This window comes from Taudactylus pleione, unplaced genomic scaffold, assembly GCF_031769625.1.
Source record: "Taudactylus pleione unplaced genomic scaffold, aTauple2 ptg000638l, whole genome shotgun sequence".
Lineage (NCBI taxonomy): Eukaryota > Metazoa > Chordata > Amphibia > Anura > Myobatrachidae > Taudactylus > Taudactylus pleione.
Window position 1 is genome coordinate 4,170,001 of NW_028285040.1, and position 25,523 is coordinate 4,195,523.

Below are 25,523 nucleotides of genomic sequence, written 5' to 3' on the forward strand. Positions count from 1 at the left end.
GTTTGTCCTGCACTACAGAAAGTTCCAAGGAATTCGTTCACCAATATCGTTCATACAGCACATCGTCTAGTGTGTATGAGTCTTATCACAGAGGGCCTGATTTAGACCCGGTCGCAAGCGAGGGAATGTTGGGAAGGTCTAGTGCTTCAGAAGTGATAGACACGTCCCATGGGGAAGGGGGGTGGCTTAATGACATTCCCATCATAATGTGAGCATTACAGTCTTGACACATTTATAAAATTATTTTTGAAAAAAGGTTTTTATCAATTTTTATTTGTCTTATGTCCAAAATCTCCCCATCTGTTTTGGCATTTGAGATGACGATTATCCTAATTTAACCTTGCAGATTTTATGTAAGTAGCATCAAGTTTGCCTGTAGATATAGTGAGGCACAGATAAGCTGTTTATCTGAAATGCTAAGATATCGCATTCCCCACACCTCCTCTAAGCCTATTCTCCAAACCGGACAGTCTACGACGTAGATTAATCATTAGGGTCCTAGTCGTGCCAGTTTGAGATTTTAGATGTGAACCAAATCCTGTGTGCCCATTCTCAAGGAGGAGATGTCTCTCTGCCCCAGCTAATCCTTTGGATGAATGCAGCCAATGTCTAGCTTCTGGCAAAGCACAAAGATCACCATTTGAAACAAATAATTATTTTTTTTTTCATCAAGTTTCCATTTTCAATATTTGTTAGGTGTTTCAGCTCAGTATTTACTTTCTCCAGAACTTACAGGATGGGAAGTAAATGGGAACAGAAATACACATCTGTCCACACAGACACTAATCGCACACCCAAGGGGGTCTCTTTTTATTGAAAGCTTGGCGTGCTCGGCGCATTTCTAGTGCGTTAGCTAAGGACTCGCTTAGTTTTATTTTATAAATGTGATTTTTTTTTTTTCTTGTTAGTCAAGCACGGTAAAATTATTTTCCTTAAAGGGGGAAATCTGTCTCCAGGGAATTATGTTGTCCAAGCTGATTTATTTTTACTAGTATTTTTGAATGGTCATTCGCCAGGTTGCTAGCTATTGTGGTCGCAAAACAACCTCATGTCCTATGCGTCTCTCTAGCCCTATCACTCAAGCCCCGCTCCCCCTGTGTCTCTCAAGCCTAAACCCCCCCAGTGTCTTTTTCATCTCTCTCTCTGATATCTGCCCCTTTCCCCAAGTTATGTGGAGTGTGGGTGGAGCTGTGGGGGTATGTTGCATTTGGGAGAGCATGTGGGGGGTTTGCGACAGCTCCAAGCACTGACAGATGTCTTCCCCACCTTTTCATCTTGTCCCCCCATTTGTCTCTTTCAACTCCATCCCCCTTGCCGCTCTCTTTTATCTTTGCCCCTCTCCCCCTTCTCTCTTTTACAGCTCTGTTCCCCTCCCCTTTATCTAGCTCACATTTGCCTCCCTTTGCCCCCCCTTTTTTATCTCTGTATCCCCTCCTCCCATCTCTGTCGTGAATAGGTAGGGGTGCTGTGAGTGGGGGTGGGGTGGGGGGCATGATTGGGGAAGGGGTGCCGGCTCCAGGAGCTGACAGCACTGGGTAGGGGATAAGTAAAGCTCTGACTGTGTCTCACAGGCAGCCAGTGAGAGCTGTGAGGGGAGGGAGGGGGCAAGGCCTACCTGCAGCACTAGTCTAGCGTCTGTGGTAGACACATGCCTTGCAGCATTAAATAATAGATTTGTTGCATTAGAATAAGATAGAAGATACATTTAGGAGCGTGCATTTTATTTGGTTTTATTTACATAGGTCATCTGCTGTTGTTTCTGTTGGGCAGCAGAAATTTGCTGAACAAAAGCCTGAGTCACCCTTTAGGCTTAAACACTCCTAAAGATTGCTAGCTTGCATACCTCTTTCTCTGTCTCTTGTTCCCATGCCTCATTTTATTGTTGTTTTGTTCCCAATTGTATAGCGCCACGGATTACGCTGGCGCTATTTAAATAAATGTTAATAACTAATGAAATAATATATATGGCCTGTTTGGATCACAATGCAACCTTACTGCATGACAAACACATCAAGCTTTCATTGCCATTCATCTAACATATACGGTTGGTTCCACACTTAGGGCTCTATTTATTAACATTATTTTTACTAAAATAAAGTGAAAAAGGGTGTTTTCACACCCATTTCACATTATTTTAGTTTCACCTGTAGTTATTACAGGGCAATTGGAGTAGAATTAGTAAAATTCTACTCCAACCCCCAGTATCACTTATTTTTAGTAAAGCAGATCGCATTTCCCATAATTGTAATGGGAAATGTGATCCGACCATAGTTACTAAAAATAAATTGTAAAAAAATACCGGGGGAAGCCCTGTGATAATAACGCCACCTGGAGGTGGCGTTATCCAGGGTCTCCCCCGGTTACCGGGCTCCCACTCTGCTCTAACGGGGAGAGCAGAGGCGGGAGCCGGTACCAGTAATCAGCTATGTGGTCTAAGCAGACCGCAAGCTGATTACTGTAAAAAAAAGAAAAAAAAAATTAAACATTTTTTTTTTCCTTACCTGAATCCAGGGACCGGTGATCGGGCCTCCGGTGATGGCTCCTCTCCGGTCAGCTGGTCTCCCACAGTGCACTGGGGCCCGGTCATCAGGTGATCGGGCCCCAGTGCAGTATGGGAGATCACCTGATCGGGAAGCCCGGAGAATATCACCGGAGGCCAGGAGGATGCAGGTAAGTCTAATGAAGGGAGGGGGGGTCGCGGGGGTCCGCGATCGCGGGGGGCGGGGCTTAGCGCCGGTGGGGGGTAGTAGCGGTGGTCGGTCGGCGCATGCGCGGGCTCTTAGTCGCGGTATTTTAGAGTGCGGATGGGATCCGCAGGGACAGAGCTTTATCGCAAGCTCTGTCCCTGCAAGGGATTTATAGTAAATCCCTGTGATATTGCCTGAATTCGCAATGCGAATTCACTCAGTAATATCACACTACAATCCGCATTCAATATGCGGATTGTCTTAAATAGAGGCCTTAGGGTGCCACTGATTTAGAATCTATGTTGCATGGTTCTCAATTCAATAGCATTATAAGCTGCGGGCCACTGATAAGCTGAGAGGGACCAGGCACTAATACGAATAGTGATCATACGACCTCCCAGATACATGATTGCTATTTGAACTTATGAAGGCACTTCGGGACAGCAATATCGCACGCACTCAAATGATCAAATTGGCCATTAAAAACTGCACCATGGATCTCATTCAGAGCCGCTCGCAAAAAGCGAGCGCTCGCTCTGAATGAGGGCAGCCGCTTTTTTTTTTGTAGCCGGCCTCCTGGCCGCTCGCTAAGCTGTGGGTGACCACCCACAGCTTTTGCAAACGGCCAGGTGATGGTCGCAACCATCGCGACCATCGGGCTTGCGACGAGACCCTTGTGGTAGAATCTCATCTGCCGCAAGCTCCAGTGAGCTTCCTGCTCTAATAGAGCAGGAACCCACTACTGACAGTAGGGCCACCCACAAACGGCAGGCGTTCCTACAGGAACGCCTCCGTTTGTCCAGCCACCTCCCCTCCCCACCTACAAAACGGGGCGAGCTGTCGATCAACATCGACAGCCGCCCCGTTTGTAGCGAGCCACGGAGCAAGTGAATTTCTCACTCGCTCCGGGGTGTGCACATGCGCGCAGCAGGCGCGGCGCGTGCGCAGTGCCCCACCATCGACCCGCTTGCGAGCACATAGCGCGCGGGTCTGAATGAGGTCCCATGTGTGGACAGCATTATTTTTCCTCTATGGCATAGACATTAAACCAAATACACTAACAACGCATTTTAGTCTAATACAAACAAACAGATACTATATTCTATGAAACAGTGTATAACAGTGGAATTTCTTTTTTGGTCCATTTTCTACTACAAATAAATAACAACACTTTAAATTGGGTATGTCATTATGAGAATTGTGTTTGGTGTGCACAGTGGAGAGCGGGTGGTGTTCGTCTGCACACCTCATACGAGGTATATATAATCGTACTTGCCGACTTTTATCTGTCTCCTTCCTGGGAGATGTATGGAGAAATAATGCAGATGTCACTTCGGGGGCGTTGCCTGGCTCTTCACATCACTAAGCCCCGCCCCTGTTGCGGAAAAATACCATATGTCTGTGGGGAGGAGGCAGGGCTAAATTGATGTGAATCGTGTCATATTGGCCCCGCCCCTTCTACAAACCTGCAAGTCCCATTATTATCTCACCATTCTGCCAACTTAACTATGAAGTGGATGGGATATGAGAGCTCAAATCCAGAAGTCTACCCGAAAAATTGGGAGTCTCCTGCATTTTCCGGGAGAGTAGGTACTGTAAGTATAAATACAATGTTGTCTTCAGTGGAAGAGGGGTGTGAGTGTAGGGGCAGCTTAGTGCTTCAGAAGCTCTTGGCATGCCGCCATTGGTATAGGCCATGCCCACATTGTTATCTTCTTGCAGTGTCCCAAAGTCGGGTAGAGAGAACACGGGTGCACACTCTGAGTATTAAGAATAATGATAGTCAAAATAATCCTGATAAACTCTACAATTAAAATGAAGCACACAGGGTAAATTTACTAAAGTGAGAGTTTTTAGAAGCGAGTCTTAGAAGAGATGTTGCCCATAGCAACCAATCAGATTCTACTTAACATTTAAGTAGCACCTTCTAGAAGATAATAGCTAGAATCTGATTGGTTGCTATGGGCAACATCACTTCTAAAACTCAGTTATAAAAACTCTCACTTTAGTAAATGTACCCCTCAGTGAGGTTCTTAGTACAAGTTTGGCCAAAATTGTTTGCTCATCCACCACGTAAAGGTGAACCCCATAAGATGGGTCCCTAACATCCCTAATACTAACTAGAGATGAGCGGTTCGGATTCTGTGGAATCCGAACCGCTCCGAACATTGGGGATCCGAGTCCACCCGAACCCTGTTCGGGTGTTCCCCGTCTGACTCGGATCCCCGTTCGGGGCCGAACGGCGGCTGCCTGATGTCGGATTCTCACTAGAGAATCCGACATCAGGGCTCCTATTGTGTAGCGCAGACCACTGTGATAGGGCTCTGCCCTACACAGATACAAACACACAGCCGCCAGCGGCAGCTGTGTGTTTGTTACAGCAGCCAATGAGAGTCACACAGACTCTCATTGGCTACTGCACGGAGGGAGCCGGCTGGAGCTCACACATGAGCTCCGTCTTCTGGCTCTCTCCTCAGCGGGTGACAGCAGAGCGGACGGCGCGGGAGGGGGGATACAGGTAAGTTTTTTTTTTTTTTACTTGTGCAAAGGCCGGGGGCGCTACTGGGGGGGGTCTGCTACTGGGGGTCCATACTACTGGGGGGGCCTGCTACTGGGGGGGGGCTATACTACTGGGGGGGTCTGCTACTGGAGGTGGCGATACTACTGGAGGGGGCTATACTACTGGGGGGGTCTGCTACTATGGGGGGTCTGCTACTGGGGGTCCATAATACTGAGGGGCTATACTACTGGGGGGGCTTACTACTGGGGGGTGGTCTGCTACTGGGGGGGTCTGCTACTGGGGGGGCCATACTACTGAGGGGCCATACTACTGGGGGGGGGCATACTACTGGGGGGGGGCATACTACTGGGGGGGTATACTACTACTGGGGGGGCTTACTACTACAGGGGGGGCTTACTACTACAGGGGGGCCATACTACAGGGGGGCCATACTACAGGGGGGGCTACTACTGGGGCAGCCTACTACTGGGGGGGCCTGCTACTGGGGCAGCCTACTACTGGGGGGGCATACTACTGGGGGGGGCCATACTACTGGGGGGTCTGCTAATGGGGGGCATACTACTGGGGGGGCCTGCTAATGGGGGGCATACTACTGGGTGGCATGCTAATGGGGGGCATACTACTGGGGGGGCCTGCTAATGGGGGGCATACTACTGGGCGGCATTCTACTGGGGGCACTGCATAGGGGACCCTACTACTAAGGGGATTGCATAGGGGGCACCACTGCTGGGGGCATTGTGTAAGGGACATTGTGTAAAAGGGTCACTACTGTGGGCATTGTGTAAAAGGGGCACTACTGTGTGTCGTAACATAAATAAGAGACACTACTTTATGGTGTAATGTGAATCAGGCCCTATGTGTGGTGTAATGTGAATAAGATTGTGCACTGTGACTCCTTGGGCCGTAGCCCACTATGTAAACAAGTACTGTGACTCTGCTGGCCGTACTCACTGGGTGGGTGCACTACTTTTCATTTCTGCCACTGCTGTGTGGCAATGTGTCATAGATGTGCTTTATACTGTGGTGTCTGTGTCGTTGTGCCGCTGCTTTGTCGCTTAGTAACCAGTCAGCTCACTGCAACCTTTGGCCAATAATGTTGAAAACAATATTATAAGCTGTGATATGGTCTAAATTGACTGGAAATTAATGTTATTGAGGTTAATAATACTCCAGGAAGAAAAAAAAGACCAATTTATGTGATTTTAGCTTTTTTTGTCAATTTTTGTAAAAAAATCCAAATCCAAATCCAAATCCAAAGCCAGTCACCGCAGTTTGGCAAATCCAAATCCAAATCCAAAGCCGGACGACGAATTAGAACCAAATCCAAATCCGGCAAAAATGGTCCGGCGCACATCCCTAATACTAACACATTATGCCAATTTATACAGGACTTACCTATCATAATGTTCATTTTAATATGTAGACAGCCTATGTAGGAACCTGAGCAGATGATTAAAAGCGCCTATGGGCAGATGGGTGCTGAGCAAATACCAAGCAGGAGGAGTCTCAGCCTTCAAGTGTACAAAATACACAAATATAGTAGTAGGGGGGGATTGGACTGCACACCCTAATTTTTAAACATAATAAGAGGTGCTCCCATGCTGAGACTTGTAGTACAATGCAGGGGAGAAAGAACACAGGTGCACACTCTGAGAGTCCCAATACCGCAAACTGGAATATTGGGAGGTTTCTTAGCAATTTAGCATACACTTTCATAGAATTAAGATTAATATAAAAATTAACCTTTAAGGTCCTCCTTTAAATGGTGTACATTTGCATAGGGTATACGTTTAGGAAGCCGGCAGACGGAATGCCGACCGCCGGCTTCCAGACAATTTAATCCCAGACGAGGGACGAATGACAGGCGTCTAAATCTAGACGCCTATCATTTTACCGACGCTGGGAGATCGGCGCCCGGCATCCTGATCGAGCAGATGCCGGGTGCCGCAGCGGACAGCCGCACGGGGGGGAGGGTTACGTTTAGGGCTCCCGTGGGGGGACTTAAGGTTAGGCACCCCCCCGGAGGTTAGGGTTAGGCTAGAGGGAGGGAGGGTTAGGAATAGGCACCCCCCGGGGGACTTAGGTTTAGGCGGTGGGGAAGGGGGGGTTAGGTTTAGGCACTTAGAGGGGGGATTAGGGTTAGGGTTAGGCACCCTAAAGGAGTTTTAGGGGGAAAAATAGGTTAGTTTATACTTACCTGGGGACGATCGGGATTTCCTCCTCTGTCGGCCAGCCGCTGTCGGGATTTGAACCGCCAGCCAGGAGGTCCGGCTGTAATTCGTACCGATTCCTTGCATAGGATGTGACTTTAAACTAAAGTAGCTTCTTACAGAATTCTTCCTTAAAGTCAATGTTATAGAATAACTGTCACCTGTGAAAAATAATAACTCAGCCTTTATGTCACTATATTTGCTGTTTGTATTCTCCTCAGAGCAGCTTTGTGCAGTGATTCAGGTAATTGAAACGTAAAACAAACACATTTTATTCCCATCCCTGTCTACACTCATTGTCAAACCCAATCACTAACAAAGGGCAGAATCTAGCATGTCGCATACTAGAAATATATTTGCGTGGACTTTTTTTTTGTCATTATTTGCTTTTAAAACTATTTGACTTAAACAAGCTAAACTGCCAACAAGAAATAAGCAACATTTTCAAATATGTCCGACTGAATATTCGCCTCATTTTGCATTGTGTCGCAGAACTTTGCACAATTTCTCCAGTGGAATTTAGACTTAAGTGTTCCACGTGTAATACCCCCTTACATTTTTGTTCCGTCCCGACTTCTAACAACACCACAAAGCAGTATAAATCAACCGTTGTTTTCACAGTTCTCTTTAAAGACTATAAATTCCTCAAGATGCAAATTTATAGTTACTATAAGCCACAGCAAATCTGCATAAAGATGTAAAAGAGTGTATCTAATATTGTATCACTAGAACCGCGCACCTCTGCCAAACAGAATGTCCAGTTGTATAATTCGATCATGCCAAGATGCTCCAATCTCTAGCCGCTGTCCGGAACTTTGACAAGATAAGCACTAATTTGAGCCTGCATGACGTGGGTCTGACACAGAATTAGCCAAAAAACAACCACCTGGTCTGCCTACAGAAATGATTACACCCCCCTGTATCTCTCCCACTCACTATTCATGCCACCAATTACAGTAATTGCCACCACAGAAGTTGGTTCAGGAGCAGCAACACACTCACTAGAGCTATTTAAGACTAGAAACTCCTAAAAATGCAAATTTACCATTACTATATGGCACATCGATTCTGTATAGAGACAAAAGAGTGTATCCAAAATTGTATCATCTGAACCGTGCACCTATGTGAAACAGACTGTCCCGTTGTATAATTCGATTAAAGTTTCTAATTCGCCGCAAGTTCTGGCAGCAGTCACCAATGCGGTGCGTTCGGCATCCCAGTGGTCGGGATGCCGACGCTTACATACCGATGCCGGGCAGAATCCCGGTGCTAGCATCCTGACCGCCTTGACAGAGCCGTAACTAGATTTTTTGATGTCCTGTGCCAAAAAGGGCATTGGCGCCCCCCTCCTTTTTATTTTTCAAATAGGGACATAAGATAGAGCACCAGAAAAAGGGCCATGGCCTCATGGGGAAGGGCCAGGGAAGAGATAGGCCAGGAGATGCTGGGGATAAAAGGAGAGGGTTACAAGTGAGCATTATAATAAACAGATAATTGACAGGCCCAAACAGCGCCCCCTGCCCTGCGGTGCCCTGTGGCACTGGTCGCACCACCCTAGTTACAGCCCTGCGCCTGGATGCCGAAGGGGTGGGGTGGAGAATTAGGTGTAGGGGTTAGGCACTAGGGGGAGGGTTAGGCACTTAGGGGGGTGGGTTAGGTTCAGGGTGCGGGGAGGGTAGGTTAGATTTATGCACTAGGGGGGGAGGTTGGGGTTAGGCATCATAGAGGGAGGGTTAGGGTAGGGAGAAGGGGAGGGTTAGCATAGCGACCTACAAGCAATGGCGTATCTATAATAGGTGCAGTGTGTGCGGGGCACACGGGCCCCCGGGTCCAGGGGGGCCCCGCACCGCACACCCTGCACCCATATTAGTTTAAACTCACCTGTCCGATGTCCCGCGTCGGGCATCTGCACTGCTCAGAACACTGGAAAATGGGCGCCGTGGCCATTTTTCCGATGTTCTGCGCATACACAGTAGACTCCGGGCACACTCTAGTGCCTGGAGTCTACTAATGCTCCGGTGGCTGGCCAGCCGCGTCAGTCGGCTGCCGGCCATCGAGGAGAGAGGAGGAGGCCCCGGGCCCCCTCCTCTCTTAAGATGCCCCTGCCTACAAGTGTCGGTATGTTAACCCTGCCGGGATCCCGGCGTTGGGATTCTGACCATGAGGATCCCAGCTGTCGGTATTTCATACCGATCCTGTCACCAATGCACCAGTGCTATGCAGTATTGTCCCGATCGGGGAACAGTTGATCTTACACTTGCACTTACATAAACAGGCAGTGTAACGGCACATGCAACACACTTACATAAACAGGCAGTGTAACGGCACATGCAACACACTTACATAAACAGGCAGTGTGACTACCATGGAACAGGCTGCGTTTTTGTAAAATGACAGTTAGGAGCTGGTTGGTTGGCACTTTTTCTCCATCCAAGGCTTAGTACATAGACCCCACAGTCTGTATGCTCAAAGAATCTAAACTGATCCTCTACCGGGCTCTTAAGAGTCACACTTGGGACGGCCGCCTTGTTTTGTTTTCAGTTGGTGCAATACAGTTGCTTTAATAAGTAATTTTTACGTACACGAGTTAAAATGTGCTGACAATGAGCTCACTGTGATGAAACACAATCGCCTCCATCATCAGGGCACCAGCCCAAGCAGCGGCAAGTGCGATAAGATTTAAGTAGAAATATCACAAAAACCTTCACGGCAGCTGTATGCAAAGTATTTCTGTTCCACAGTACAAAGTTTCAAACAGGCTTGTAACCTGAGCAGTTATTTTTAACTAGCGGGACTACAGTACTTTTTATTGCTGTCAGGGCTGTCTTTTTTACTTAGCTGCTTTTCTGCTGTCAGACATACTGACTCCACTTAATAAACTTGCGCACAGCAAAGCATTCTTAAAGTAACAGTGTGAGCAAGTCATAAATTAGTTATTTTAGCAGATTAGAACAGCACACTCCCTCCATGTTTTTTTTTTTCCTCAAACGTTCCAGCGTTGACAATGGACTTTCTGTGGTCAATGGCTTGTTTGGCAGCAGAGTTTCCATTGGCAGTTTGAAACATAAATTAAAATGTACTTGTCTAGAGAGAATAGCCTTGTGCGAAAAAAAAGATTACTTTAAATGTAGTCAAATCAAAGTGTGCACTGTTCTCCCTATCTGGCCGCAGAACGACGACATTAGCGAATCAGAAACATTAGCGCCTGTGTGAAAATGTTTTGTTCTTTTCAATACTCAGAAACAAGGTCTATTTCTAATGCCAGGATGTGTTAGCCCAGAGCTAATTACAACGTAACTACTTAAAGCAACACAAGTTGACGTTAAAAGCACAATAGTTTTTATTTTTTTAATGTCTCCTGTTATTTGGCTGCAAAGTAGTCTGGGGGAGAGAGTTGTATATTCAGGGGGCCCTATGCCATTGATTAATGTTGCGTAACAGAAAAAGGTCAAGTACGTGGGATTTAGAATATTTATGATATGGGAGATAATAGATTGCAAACAAACATATAGGGGCCCATTTATCAATGATTGCTTTTGCAATGCAATCAGGGAATGCCAGTAACGCCCATGATCGCATTGCAAAAAGCGATCTTATCGGCCGGATGTATTATCCGGGACATACAGGGACACGGGCTCCGAAAGGAGCCCATCCCTGCGATGTCTCCGAAGAGCTACCGGCCAGTGCAGGGGGTGCTGTGCATGTGTAGTCCCGTGGACTGCACATGCACAATCACCATATCCAGGGAGTGTTCCGGAAGATCCCTCCGCCAGCTAATAGTGCGCTGTGCAACCCATAGGCTACAGTGGCTAATGCCATCTTCAGATGGCGTTAGCTGCAGGAGCCAATATCTGGTTGCATCGCATTCCGGATATCGGTAAATTTGGCAGCATCGCATCCCCCATAGAAACCTATGGGGAGGCAGCTGCCAGCGGCAGTGGAGGGATCACAGCAGGTATAAGAGATTCCCGCTGCGGCCCCTCCTTAATACATCCGGGGGATACTTAGTATTTGAAGTAAACACCTGTTTTCGGTGATTATACCTCAAATACACTTTGATAAATGGGCCTCATAGGGCCTGATTCTAAGCCCTTACTCTGTCGGAGATTATGCACCTAGGGCTAATGCGATCGCAGCTGCGATTTCGTGCGGAACTCCAAAGATCACCCGAGCACAGGGACGCCCACTGCTTACCTTATCTGCGTACAACATTGCTTACCTGCGTAAATATCGGTAACATCAACACACATCGAGCGGCCATCTTGCCCTTGCGGAAGGTCTGACCAGGCACAGACTCGGCAGCTCTCATGATACGCCGCGGAGAGATCTCATGCTGCGTATGCGATCGCAGTGGCTAAATTATGCACTCCCATGTAACGGCATTCAAACGTACAGGCACGTCTGCACTTTTCAGGCCCAGGAAATCAGTACCTGCCCCCCTCTTGGTGACCCTTATATACTATCCTAGAAGTCAGTTGGAATAGACACAGTATATGTTTGGCTAAATGAACAGAGGGGATATTTATCAAACCTTGGAGAGAGATAAAGTGGACAAGTTGCCAATAGCAGCCAATCAGCTTCTGTCAATGTATACACTGTGTTAGATAAAAGATAGCTAGGAGCTGATTGGTTGCTGTGGAAAGCTTCTCCTCTTTATCTCTGTCAGAGGTTTGACACATCTTCTGCTGAGTGTTGTAGTCACAGGTGTCATCTCAGACGAAGGACTTGTAACCAATGGAGATTCTCATGGACCAGTTCTGGGTCCTGTTTTGTTTAGTATATGAGTTATACATTTTACTATGTGCCTACAACTGAGGGTATATATTCGGCAGATCATCACATTTATATAGCATGGGCTAAATAAATGTAAAGTGATTTTAAATAACCGGATGAACTCAAGTGTGGAATAGTACATTTAACACATCAAAATCTTAAATCATGCATGTTGGACATGCGAGTCCCAGAGCAAAATACTGTATCTAATAAGTGGTGGTATTGAGCGAACAGTGTAGTCTACCAGTGGGAAATGCATGTAAATACCTGGTATTAGTAGCAGGGAGGTTGACGTTATTTTGCCGCTTTATGGCTCATTGTTACCAGGGTCGTAACTAAGGGGTGAGCGAGCAGTGCCATCAGGCAGAGCACAGGGCTCTGGGGACGGCTCTTACTTCTGGCTAGGAGGGTCCCTGGAATGCACCTTGAAACAAGGATCGCTGCGGCAGTGCCGCCCGGAGCCTCGTTTGGACACTCAAGGTCGGCACTCTGCAGTCTGTACAGCCACTCGTAGCTTCCTCAGTGCTGCACTTCCCGGTGCTGTCGGCCTCACTCCTCTGACATAGTGAGGGCTCGGGAGCTCTGCAGCTCTGGTACGCCCCTGCTGTTAAGATTCCACCTCGAGTATCGTGTACCGTCCTGGAGGTTCAAGGCTTGGTTCTGAATGCAGCAATGATGAAATTCCGTGCCTGCCGCCAACGGAAGTCCAATGTGAGTATCTGAGTCACGAGGATCTCTGCAATCTCCCTCACTCCTCCGTCCGCTAGAGAAACCATCATCACTATTATCAGCAATTACGCCTACCCCATGCTGGGTGCAAGAGATAGGAAATAGGTGACCGCTCAGCATTTGCTTGGCTCAGAACACACTCCCTCAACGTGCGCAGGAGACTGTTCATTTACTGGCGGGTGTCCAGTTACTGCCCAGTAATGCCCATTTGATGGAAGGAGAGAAACAACCAAGAAACAGCAGACTCGGAACCACTGGGCAAAGCCCAGAGATGCGTGTGCTCGCTGCGGCGCCAGGGGCGGATCTATAATGGGTGCAGGGTGTGCAGTGCACACGGGCCCCCAGGTCCAGGGGGGCCCGCACTGCACACCTTGCACCCATGTTATCTTACACTTACCTCTCCATCGAGTCTCTCAGCGCTGCTCAAAACGTTTTGCACATGCGCTGTGTGGAAATCGCTGGGAAAATGGCGACTGAGCCATTTCCCTGGCGATCTGCGCATGCACAGTAGACTCTGGGCACACTCTAGTGCCCAAAGTCTACTGATTCTGCGGTGGCCAGCCAGCCGCGTCAGTCAGCTGCCGGCCGCCATGGTGAGAGGAGGGGGCCTGTGACGGAGGATGCACGCGGGCCCCCTCCTAAAGACGCCCCTGTGGGGCGAATGTGCAGTCTGCAAAAGGTCGCTAGAGGCGGCCACTTTGCAACTTGCGAGTGGCTCAGACTCAGCCCACCATCTCCAAAAAAGAGAGAGGTGCTATAACTATACAAGGGCTGCATAACAGCATGGAGAGACTGCAGCAGCAGAACATGTTATAGGAAATAAACATTCTAATATATATATATATATATATATATATATTAGCTGTGTGCACCGGCCACTTTTCGTGTTTTGTGTTTTGGTTTTGGATCTGGATCTTTCTTCGTGTTTTGGATCTGGATTGGTTTTGCCAAAACCACCCTTCCGTGTTTCGGGTTCTGGGTTTTGTGTTTTGGATCTGTATTTTTTTGAAAAAAAGCATAAAAATAGCTAAAATCACAGAATTTGTGGGTTTTTCTGCTCCTATGCTATTATTAACCTCAATAACCTTCATTTCCACTCATTTCCAGTCTATTCTGAACACCTCACACCTCACATTAGTGTTTTTATGTACAAAAGGTTGCACCGAGGTAGCTGGATGACTATGCTAAGCGACACGAGTGGGCGGCACAAACACGTGACCCATCTAGGAGTGACACTTCAGTGGCAGACAGGATGGCAGTTAGAAAAAACTAGGCCACAAACAGTACAAAATGCAAAGAAAAAAAAGAGGTGCAAGATGGAATTGTCCTTGGGCCCTCCCACCCACCATTATGTTGTATAAACAGGGCATGCACACTTTAACAAACCAATCATTTCAGCGCCAGGGTCTGCCACACTACTGTGGCTGAAATGATTGGTTCATTTGGGCCCCCACAAAACAAGCTGGCAATTAATCTGTCCCTGCACAAACTGGCACTACGGAGGCAAGATGTCGTCCTCATCCTCCTCATTCACCGATTCCTCACCCTCTTCAGTGTTGTGTACATCCTCATCCTCACCGAGTATTAATTCGTCCCCGCTGGAATCCACCACCACAGGTCCCTCTGTACATTATGGAGGCTGGCCTCCCTGAAAGAGTTGATAATTCATTTTTATGAACATCATCTTCTCCACATTTTGTGGAAGCAACCTCCTACGGCTTTCACTGACAAGGTTCCCGGCTGCACTAAACACTCTTTCGGGGTACACATTGGAGGGGGGGTAACTCAGGTAAAATAGAGCCAGTTTGTACAGGGGCCTCCAAATTGCCTCTTTTTCCTGCTAGTACATGTACGGACTGTCTGACATGCCTACTTGGATGCTGTCACCGATGTAATCCTTTAACAGACAGACGCACGCTTGTCGCTGCTGCTTTGAGGATAAAAGTGCAGCTACAGCCCACACAATTCACAAAGACAGAAAAAAAAGAAGAATTTTTTTATTGTTTGTGGATCGCACTTTGAGAGTTACACCACCCTTTAACAGATAGATGCACGATTGTTGCTGCTGCTTTGAGGATGCAGGTGCAGCTACAGCCCACACAATTCACAAAGACAGAAAAAAAAGAAGAATTTTTTTATTGTTTTTCGAGCGCACTTTGAGGGTTACACCACCCTTTAACAGACAGATGCACGCTTGTCGCTGCTGCTTTGAGGACAGTATCATATGCAGTGACAGTAGACTTGTCAGAAATTGTTGGCACGTCCTTCAGTCCGGACCAGATGTCCAAACAAACCGGCCCTTGACTTATGACACAGGCACACGCTTGGCGCTGCTACTGTGTTGATGCACGTGTGGCTACATCGCATACAAGTCACAAACAGAAAAAAAATTGTTTTTTATTTTTTGGAGCACTTTGGGGGTTACACCACCTTTTAACAGACTTATGGGACACAGGAGCACGCTTGGCACTGCTCCTTTGTTGATTCACGTGCAGCTACAGTGTACACAATTCACAAAGACAGAAAAAAAAGAATTTTTTTATTGTTTGTGGAGTGCACTTTGAGGGTTACACCACCCTTTAACAAACAGACGCACGATTGTCGCTGCTGCTTTGAGGATGCAGGTGCGGCTACAGCCCACACAATTCACAAAGACAGAAAAAAAAGAAGAATTTTTTTATTGTTTGTGGAGCGCACTTTGAGGGTTACACCACCCTTTAACAGATAGATGCACGATTGTCGCTGCTGCTTTGAGGATGCAGGTGCAGCTACAGCCCACACAATTCACAAAGACAGAAAAAAAAGAAGAATTTTTTATTGTTTTTCGAGCGCACTTTGAGGGTTACACCACCCTTTAACAGACAGATGCACGCTTGTCGCAGCTGCTTTGAGGACAGTATCATATGCAGTGACAGTAGACTTGTCAGAAATTGTTGGCACGTCCTTCAGTCCGGACCAGATGTCCAAACCGGCCCTTGACTTATGACACAGGCACACGCTTGGCGCTGCTACTGTGTTGATGCACGTGTGGCTACATCGCATACAAGTCACAAACAGAAAAAAAATTGTTTTTTATTTTTTGGAGCACTTTGGGGGTTACACCACCCTTTAACAGACTTATGGGACACAGGAGCACGCTTGGCACTGCTCCTTTGTTGATTCACGTGCAGCTACAGTGTACACAATTCACAAAGACAGAAAAAAAAGAAGAATTTTTTTATTGTTTGTGGAGCGCACTTTGAGGGTTACACCACCCTTTAACAAACAGACGCACGATTGTCGCTGCTGCTTTGAGGATGCAGGTGCGGCTACAGCCCACACAATTCACAAAGACAGAAAAAAAAGAAGAATTTTTTTATTGTTTGTGGAGCGCACTTTGAGGGTTACACCACACTTTAACAGACAGATGCACGCTTGTTGCTGCTGCTTTGAGGATGCAGGTGCGGCTACAGCCCTCACATTTCACAAAGACAGAAAAAAAAAGAAGAATTTTTTTATTGTTTGTGGAGCGCACTTTGAGGGTTACACCACCCTTTAACAAACAGACGCATGATTGTCGCTGCTGCTTTGAGGATGCAGGTGCGGCTACAGCCCACACAATTCACAAAGACAGAAAAAAAAGAAGAATTTTTTTATTGTTTGTGGAGCGCACTTTGAGGGTTACACCATCCTTTAACAGACAGATGCACGCTTGTCGCTGCTGCTTTGAGGATGCAAGTGCGGCTACAGCCCACACATTTCACAAAGACAGAAAAAAAAAGAAGAATTTTTTTATTGTTTGTGGAGCGCACTTTGAGGGTTACACCACCCTTTAACAGACAGATGCACGCTTGTCACTGCTGCTTTGAGGATGCAGGTGGAATCTAGATGGGATTTGGAACCGGGGACACACTACCTCCATCAATTGTCTAAATCCCACTGCACTAATGGCGGATACCGGACGCACGTCTAACACCAACATAGCAGTCAAGGCCTCAGTTATATGTTTTGCTTCAGGATGACTGCTGTCGTACTTCATCCTCATCGCTAAGGACTGTTGGAGGATCAATTGTTTAGTAAAAGTAGTGGTGTTCCTACTTCCTCTCTGGGATGATGAACAACAGCAGCAGCAACAGCACTAGGAGGAAGTGGTTCTTGATCTTTCCCTATTTTATTGGAGAAAGTTTGGTCCTCCATTTATGTTATATTGATATATACGTGCGGCTAAGGCACACACAAACACAGAAAATAATTTTTTATTTTTGTTGGAGACTAGTGCACTTTGTGGGTTACACCACCCTTTAAGAAATGAGCCAGCCGGCCCTTTACTTATGGGACACAAGCGCACGCTTGGTGCTGCTCCTTTGTTGATGCACGTGCAGCTACAGTGCACACAATTCACAAAGACAGAAAAAAAGAAGAATTTTTTATTTTTTGTGGAGTGCACTTTGAGGGTTGCACCACCCTTTACCAGACAGACGCATGCTTGGCGCTGCTGCTTTGAGGATGCATTTACAGTGCAGACAATTCACAAACACAGAAGAAAATGTTTTATTTTTGTTGGAGTGCACTTTGGGGGTTACACCACCCATTAACAGACAGACGAACACTTGGCGCTGCTGCTTTGTGGATGCACATACAGTGCAGACAGTTCACAAACACAGAAGAAAATGTTTTTTTTTTGTTGGAGTGCACTTTGGGGGATACACCACCCTTTAACAGACAGACGCATGCTTGGCGCTGCTCCTTTGAGGATGCACGTACAGTGCACACAATTCACAAACACAGAAAAAAAAATATATTTTTTGGAGTGCACTTTGGGGGTTACAGCACCCTTTAATGGATGAGCCAACCGGCCCTTTACTTATGACACAGGCGCATGCTTGGCACTACTTTGTTGACGCACGTGCGGCCACAGTGCACACAATTCACAAACACAGAAAATATTTTTTTATTTTGGTTGGAGTGCACTTTGGGGGTTACACCACCCTTTAACAGACGAGCCAGCCGGCCCTTTACTTATGACACAGGCGCACGCTTGGCGCTACTTTGTTGATGCACATGCGGCCACAGTGCACACAATTCACAAACACAGAAAATATTTTTTTATTTTGTTTGGAGTGCCCTTTGGGGGTTACAGCACCCTTTAACGGACAAGCCAGCCGGCCCTTTACTTATGGGACACAGGCGCACGCTTGGCGCTGCTCCTTTGTTGATGCACGTGCAGCCACAGTGCACACAATTCACAAACACAGAAAATATTTTTTTTTATTTTGTTTGGAGTGCACTTTGGGGGTTACAGCACCCTTTAATGGTCAAGCCAGCCGGCCCTTTACCTATGACACAGGTGCACACTTGGCACTACTTTGTTGATGCACCTGCGGCTACTGCGCACACAATTCACAAACACAAAAAAATATATTTTTTTATTTTTTTTGGAGTGCACTTTGGGGGTTACAGCACCCTTTAACGGTCAAGCCAGCTGGCCCGTTACCTATGACACAGGCACACGCTTGGCGCTACTTTGTTGATGCACGTGCGGCTACTGGGCACACAATTCGCAAACACAAGAAAATATATTTTTTTATTTTGTTTGGAGTGCCCTTTGGGGGTTACAGCACCCTTTAACGGACAAGCCAGCCGGCCTTTTACTTATGGGACACAGGCGCACGCTTGGCGCTGCTTCTTTGTTGATGCACGTGCAGCCACAGTGCACACAATTCACAAACACAGAAAATATTTTTTAATTTGGTTTGGAGTGCACTTTGGGGGTTACAGCACCCTTTAACGGTCAAGCCAGCTAGCCCTTTACTTATGACACAGGCGCACGCTTGGCACTACTTTGTTGATGCACGTGCGGCTACTGCGCACACTATTCACAAACACAGAAAAAATATTTATTTTTTGGCACTTGGGGGGAGCTCCCCTGATGGACAGAGCACCCCCTGGACAACACTACAGCACCCCTTTAGGACTGGGACACTGCACAGGACTTTGGAGTGGACACAGCCCCTATGGACAACTGACTGAACAACACAGTCCAACCAGCCCCTATGGACTTTGGACTGGAGGAGTGGACACAGGCCCTATGGACAACAGCAGCACAGCACAACACTATACTGCACTACACTACACTACACAACCCAGCCAGCCCTAACTCCCACCCTCTCTCTTCACTGTCCATAGTCGAGTGAGAAAATGGCGCCGACGCGGGTACCTTATATAGAATCCAAAACCCGTGAGACCCGGAAGGCGGGATGATGACGTTTTGCCTCGATTTCAGATCCGAGTCAGGCGGGAAAAGTCGAGCCTGACTCGGATCGGACTCGGATCGGGGGGGCTCGGGGGGGTTCGGATTTCAGAAATCCGAACCCGCTCACCCCTAATATATATATATATATATAAATATATGTATATATATATATATATATATATATAGTATATCTCAAAGAATTAATACAGTCCTTGCAGTAGTTATAAGAACACAGGGGCATATGATAAAATTGGAGGGAGTGCAAGGTAACCTAAGGAACCAGTTTTTTATGTTTTTATATATATGTATATTTTGCCCCCACTATATGAGTATGTAATAATTACTTACTATGCAGCCTTATGGCTACTTATATTAATGATGTTTTCAAATGACCACGATTTACACAGGTCTTTTATTCAGAACACAAGAGACACCTTTGTCAATAAGGTAACTGCCTTCCCTAATCTGTCTTAAAAACAGGAGTACTTGGCCATTCCGATTGGGCACCAGGAAGTGGCAGTGAATATACCTTTATACTGCAACTTGCAAATGAGCTGCCCAGATTCTGTGCTTCAATTGTGAATAAACTGCCTCCCCCTGCACACATCAAAATGTTGACTTCAAGAGAAGGAAAGCTTCAACAAGTTCCTTCTGTGACATGCCTTCCGGACACGACCATTTAATCTTTAATTAATCTCACCGTTACCATGGGCCAATATAACTTAGAAAGGAGCCTCTAATGGTTGTGCTGGAAGAAGTGGAGCATGAAGGAACTGAATGGATGCTAACACCAAAAATTTACATTTTGTACCAACCTGGCCTTTACCTGAGGCAATCTATTTGGCGACGGAACCTTTAATCTTTCACAAACGTTTCACTTCTAATCGACTTAATGTCCTGGTGGTTTCAAACTCTTTTCACTTTCCACTTAGGAACCTGATTGGGCTTCAAGAAAAATGTCAATTCCCCGGTACAGGCGCACACACACCAATCAATAGGGACTGAGGTGCTTGACATATCCGTGCTCAAGGTCAGGCAAGCCTGGTTCTCACGCACTGATGAAACTCAGCTCGACCAAAGCAGAATAAATCTTCATTGCAAGTATAGTTTTTCGTGTGCTTTAGCTACTTTTGGAGAAATGACTTATCCCATTCAGAAATGGTAAACAACTTTATTCTGGCCTATTCTACAAGGCTGTGATTCGGCACCAGACACCAAAAAGTGAGACAACCCTGTTTTCCAGTTTTACACACTAACTCACAACTTATTATCATTACAATTTAGGTCCGTATTCAGTTTGAGGCGAAAAGTCCGGATACGCGATACTTTTTCGCCGATGACGTCATTTTCGCCTGTTTTGCTTTTACCCCGTATTCAATTTGGATGACTTTCCGGCTAGGCAGAAAGTCAATGCAATGTAATAGCTGAAAAAGTTTAGCCTATGAATATCAGGCGGAAAAAAGTGTAGAATAGTGGTTTTTAAGGTGCAACATTGTGGGAACCCCCCTTGCAGCCTTCAGATAGTCTCCCAAAGGTAAACTGTGTCAAAAAAAAAAAAACACTTTAGAACACCCCAAAAAAAAATCACTTTCATTTTGGGGGCGGAAAAAAAAAATGTTGGGGGACAAATTTAAAAACTAGCGAACTTGAGTCTTCGGGGGTCCCCAAGTATGCCCCAAGTGTTTTTTTGATTGCAGGTGCTTGCGGCAGGTGCATTTTTCACGATTTTTTCAACTTCACTTTAGCAACTTTTAAATATGCTGACCCCCATTTTCAAGTACCCCAAATTTGCTGTGATAAGTTATTTTCTGGAAAAAAACCTCCTGAATACTATTCTGCACCACTTATACAAAAACGCTATTTAGCAGCTATTGAGCCCGTTTAAGAACACCAAATACCTTCAGCAAGCCAAATCGGGGGGTACCATAGGGAACCCCCATGTCAGAGCATCATTGGGGGATGTTAGGCTAATTTCCACAAATCTGACAGTACTTTCCGCCTGTTCAAGTTTCGCCGGGTCCCGTTTTTCGCGATCCTTCAAATTGAATACGAGGTAAAGCGGGCACGCGCGCGATACTTTTCCGCCTTCAAAACAGGCGAAGTAGGCGAAAAGTCTGGGCCGCGAAAAAGTATCGCTGCTTGGCTCAAATTGAATACGGATCCTAGTGTTTTGTACAGGACTATAAATCTCTGCATTGCCAGATAGTCAGTATAAGTTAACAACCAATACTAGTAAAAACAAATCATATATAGAAGTACAGTATGAGCAGTTATGAGGGTGATAATGAAAGACAAGTGTACGAGTGTAACCTGGGCCTTTGTGAGGCAATGCTGAGGCAGCAGGAAATTTTGAAAGAGGAACCAATATCAAGTGGCGGCAAGTCGGGCTACAGTGAGCCGGTGAGCTTTGAGAGAGCAGTTAAAAGATTGAAGGTCGGGGGCAGTCTCAGGTGGAGAAATGAATTCCATAAATGGGGAGCAGGGGCTTATTGGAAGTGTGGGACTGGTCTATGATGAAATTGACACCCCAAATTGGACAAGATAGCAGGGATAGGTTCACAGCACCTGAGAGGGTCTTGGGGGGGGGGGGGGTTTCAAACCCAGAGAGGGCTGAACTGGAGAGGATGGAGGTGGAGCAGCATGGGAGAAGGTAGAGGGTGGAGGGGGGCAGCACGGGAGAAGGTGGAGGACGGATGGGGCAGCACCAGAGGGGGTGAGGGTGCCTGATATGGGGGTGGAGCACCTAGCGCACAACCTGGAAATTAAACAAATTGATTGATGCATAGAGAAAACACTTCCCATGGTCACAGGTACACTTTAATTTAAAAAGCTTCGCAATCAACACGCACAAACCAGCAATGGCAAATATACATACAGTACGTTTAAAAAATTATTTCCTTTTTATGGTGATATTCAAATTTATATTTAAACTTTCAAATATCAAACAAAATAATAATAGCTAACTGAAGAATTGTCAAAAAAAAAATGTCAACAAAATGAAACAAACTGGTGATAATAACGTGTTATTCTAGAACCAACTGTGCGGTTTCCGTTACATAATTAGGAGCTTCGAGGTACATGATAGAAATTGTTAATACAGTTGTAACACTGGTTTACATTACCTACACAGGTCCTCAATTTGTAAGAACATCCCTTCTATTGACTAGTCTGCCGCGCAGAAGAAACAGTCCTTTGTTCATTGTTTAGGGAGAAAATGCCTGAAGCCTTCAGCAGAAAACCGCACAATTATTAGCCAAGCCACTTTCAGCTGCTCCCCGATGGATGTTTGCCAACATTCCCCAGCAGGTGTCAAATACCACCAGATAGGGATAATGACACGAGGGAGTGATCTCGGCGAGCAGCTCGTCGCGGCCTAAGTCCCCTCTTGTATTGTTCCCTCCGGATAAAGTGCCACTTAGCGCTCAGTCATTAGACAGATTACAGGTACCTGCTATAAATGGCATTTATAACTCTATAATTAAATGCAATGGTGAATTGTTTCAGTTCATTATAAAGCATAGAGATTTAAAACATTTTTTTTTTAAATTCATTACAGTTTATTTTGTACTGATTTTGTTAGTGATGTGATGGGATTTTTTTTTTAAACTCTTCCTTCGACAACACCCCAGTATAAAAGTTTGATGCCGTCACTTTTTTTTTTCATATTGAGGGGTCTATTTACTAAGCAGTGTTAGGAGACAGAGTGAAAAGTGATAAGGTGCCAGCCAATCAGCTCCCAACTGTCATTTTTCAAACACAGCCTGTGAGATAACAGTTGGGAGCTGATTGGCTGGCACCTTATCACTTTCTTATCACTTTTCACTCTGTCTCCTAACACTGCTTAGTAAATAGACCCCCGCAGACTCCACAGGTTTCATGCATCAGATTAGTAGGAGCCTTACATTACTACTCTGTACTGTTGGGGTAGACTGCTCCTTCACCTACTGTATCTTATTTTCAGCTTGTGCGTCCCCTTGCTCACATCATTTCACTGCCCCTGAGAAATGCAGTCCTGTCCTCACTAACACATCACTCATCGCCTGATATACTCTGTGCTGCTGGGGCCCTGCATCTTCCACTATATAACTCTCAGTGTGTGGCTTCCTGCCGCCTCCCCTCCTCACATCATGTCACTGCCTCTGACACATACAGCCTTGTCTACACTAACACATCACTCAACTCCTGATATCCTCTGTGCTACAGTAGGGATCTGCATCTTCCACTAGGTGACGACTCAATTGTTTTCACCCGCAACTGTGACAAATGGGTACTCAATGGAGCAATTCTGCTCACACCCTCCTGAGGTGGTGGGTAGAAATGTGTGAAAAGTCCTGGTTTTGGACGCCCAAACAGCATATTTGATCTCCTTGGATGGTATAATGGGTAGAAATGTCTCCGGTAGGGCCACGGTTGGCTAGCGCCCTCTGCCGCACCTCCAACTTCTTGTGGCATCTCTCCACCTTTACTGTGTCTATATCTATAGTGTTGCTGGTAATTATGTGGAGGACCTCTGCGACGCGGACAGTGCAGATAATGTTTTCGATCTGCTGCATATTTGCTGCCTTGACCTGGAACATCACCAGGACCAGTTACATTAGCTGCCTGTAGACCTTTCTCCCCATTCAATACATCGAACTGGATTGTCTCTCTGTCTCCCAGACTGCAGAGGCACTTCCTGGGGTTGTTTTTTTTTTATAGCATAATTTACGTAGACTTCTTCCTCATTCCAGTTTATTAATCCATAACCATTTGCACATGGAACCATACAACTTTGCCCAAAACTCTTCTTGGAATGGCTGATGTAATATAGCCTGCAGGTGGCATGCTGACAATCGCTTCTTGGAGTAAAAGGATACATTTGGATGACTGGGTTAGAAAAGCATTTGTGGATTGATACTATTGTGGGAAGGAGGGGATGCCAGGAGGGCTTATCTTTTATGACAAGACCTGGTGCAACTAGGCAAAACTAGAGCTTTGGAGATGCTATAGCAACCCAAAGGTTCTAAGGAGCGAAGTTCTCCTCTCCCCTCTCTTCATGTCACTTACTGAGTGGACTACCCACCTTTTTCATTATTCTGCTAACATACTGCTTGGTTAAGCCATTCATGGCTTAGGAGTGAGGTGATATGGGGGACTGTTGTTGTACATACACAAAGTGCACCTAGAAATATTATTCTTTGCAAAAGTGTAAGTGCAATGTGCATGATGTGTCCCAGTACAAGTATAATCACATAACTTTGCAGACCAGGAATGGCCATCTGCCCCTCATCATGGCAACGAACATGTTCTACAGTTTTAATGAGGCACCGTGACGGCCAACCCAGTGCAAGAAAGGCTGCAGGACAACAGTGACTCAGGCTCTCTCTTTCTTGAAAAATTAGATTATTAATGACTCAAAAAGTTCATACTCTGGAGCTAATTCTGAGCTGCATTCAACTCAGCCGAATTTGTGGCCACATTGCTTGCTCGGAATTTCACCTGTATGCGGTATTGGATGCAACTATGCAGGTGCACCACCTCTAAACACCCACTTGTGTGCATTTGCACCAGCTCTGTCTTCAGTCCAACTGAAATCAGCTGCGATTGCTCACCTCTGAATATCCTGTAATTCCAGCTTGCCCTCGGGTAGGAGAAGATGTATGTGCTATGGGGGGCTGCGGAGGGTTGCCCCAACGGATTCAGTATGATTTACTGCCGGCCGCGACAGCGGCAGTCCAACAGAGGAGGAAATCCAATCGTCCTTAGGGTAAGTATAACTAACCTAATTCCCTCCCTAACCCTCCCTTAGGGGTGCCTAACCCTAACCTCCCCCCAAGTGCCTACCCTAATCCCCCCTAAGTGCCTAAACCTTACGCATCCCTTCCCCGCAGCCTAACCCTAAGTCCCCGGGGGGGTGCTTAACCCTAACCTCCCCCCGAGGGTGCCTAACAGTAACCTCCCCTTCTCCTAGCCTACACCTAACCTCCCAGGGGGTTGCCTAACCCTAAGTCCCCCCTGGGAGACCCTAACCTAACCCTCCCCCCCGCGGCTGTCCACGCCTGGCGCCCGGCTTACCTTCAATCGGTAAGCCGGGTGTCGGGCTCCTGGCGTAGATCTAATGACAGGTGTCAGAATATCGACGCCTGTCATTAGTGCCTTGCCGGGATTAGACAGTCGGGAAGCCGGTGGTCGGAATTACGTCCATCGGCTTTCCGACTGCTTCCCGCCCCCACACACCTGGCCCCAACACATGCACAGTTGGTAAACATTGCAAAATCCATCCGCTATATATATATATATATATATATTATTTTGCGTCCATTACATTGTAATACACGTAATATAATAACTACTGAAGTTATGTAACTAACCTGCTATAACCGTCAGACTTT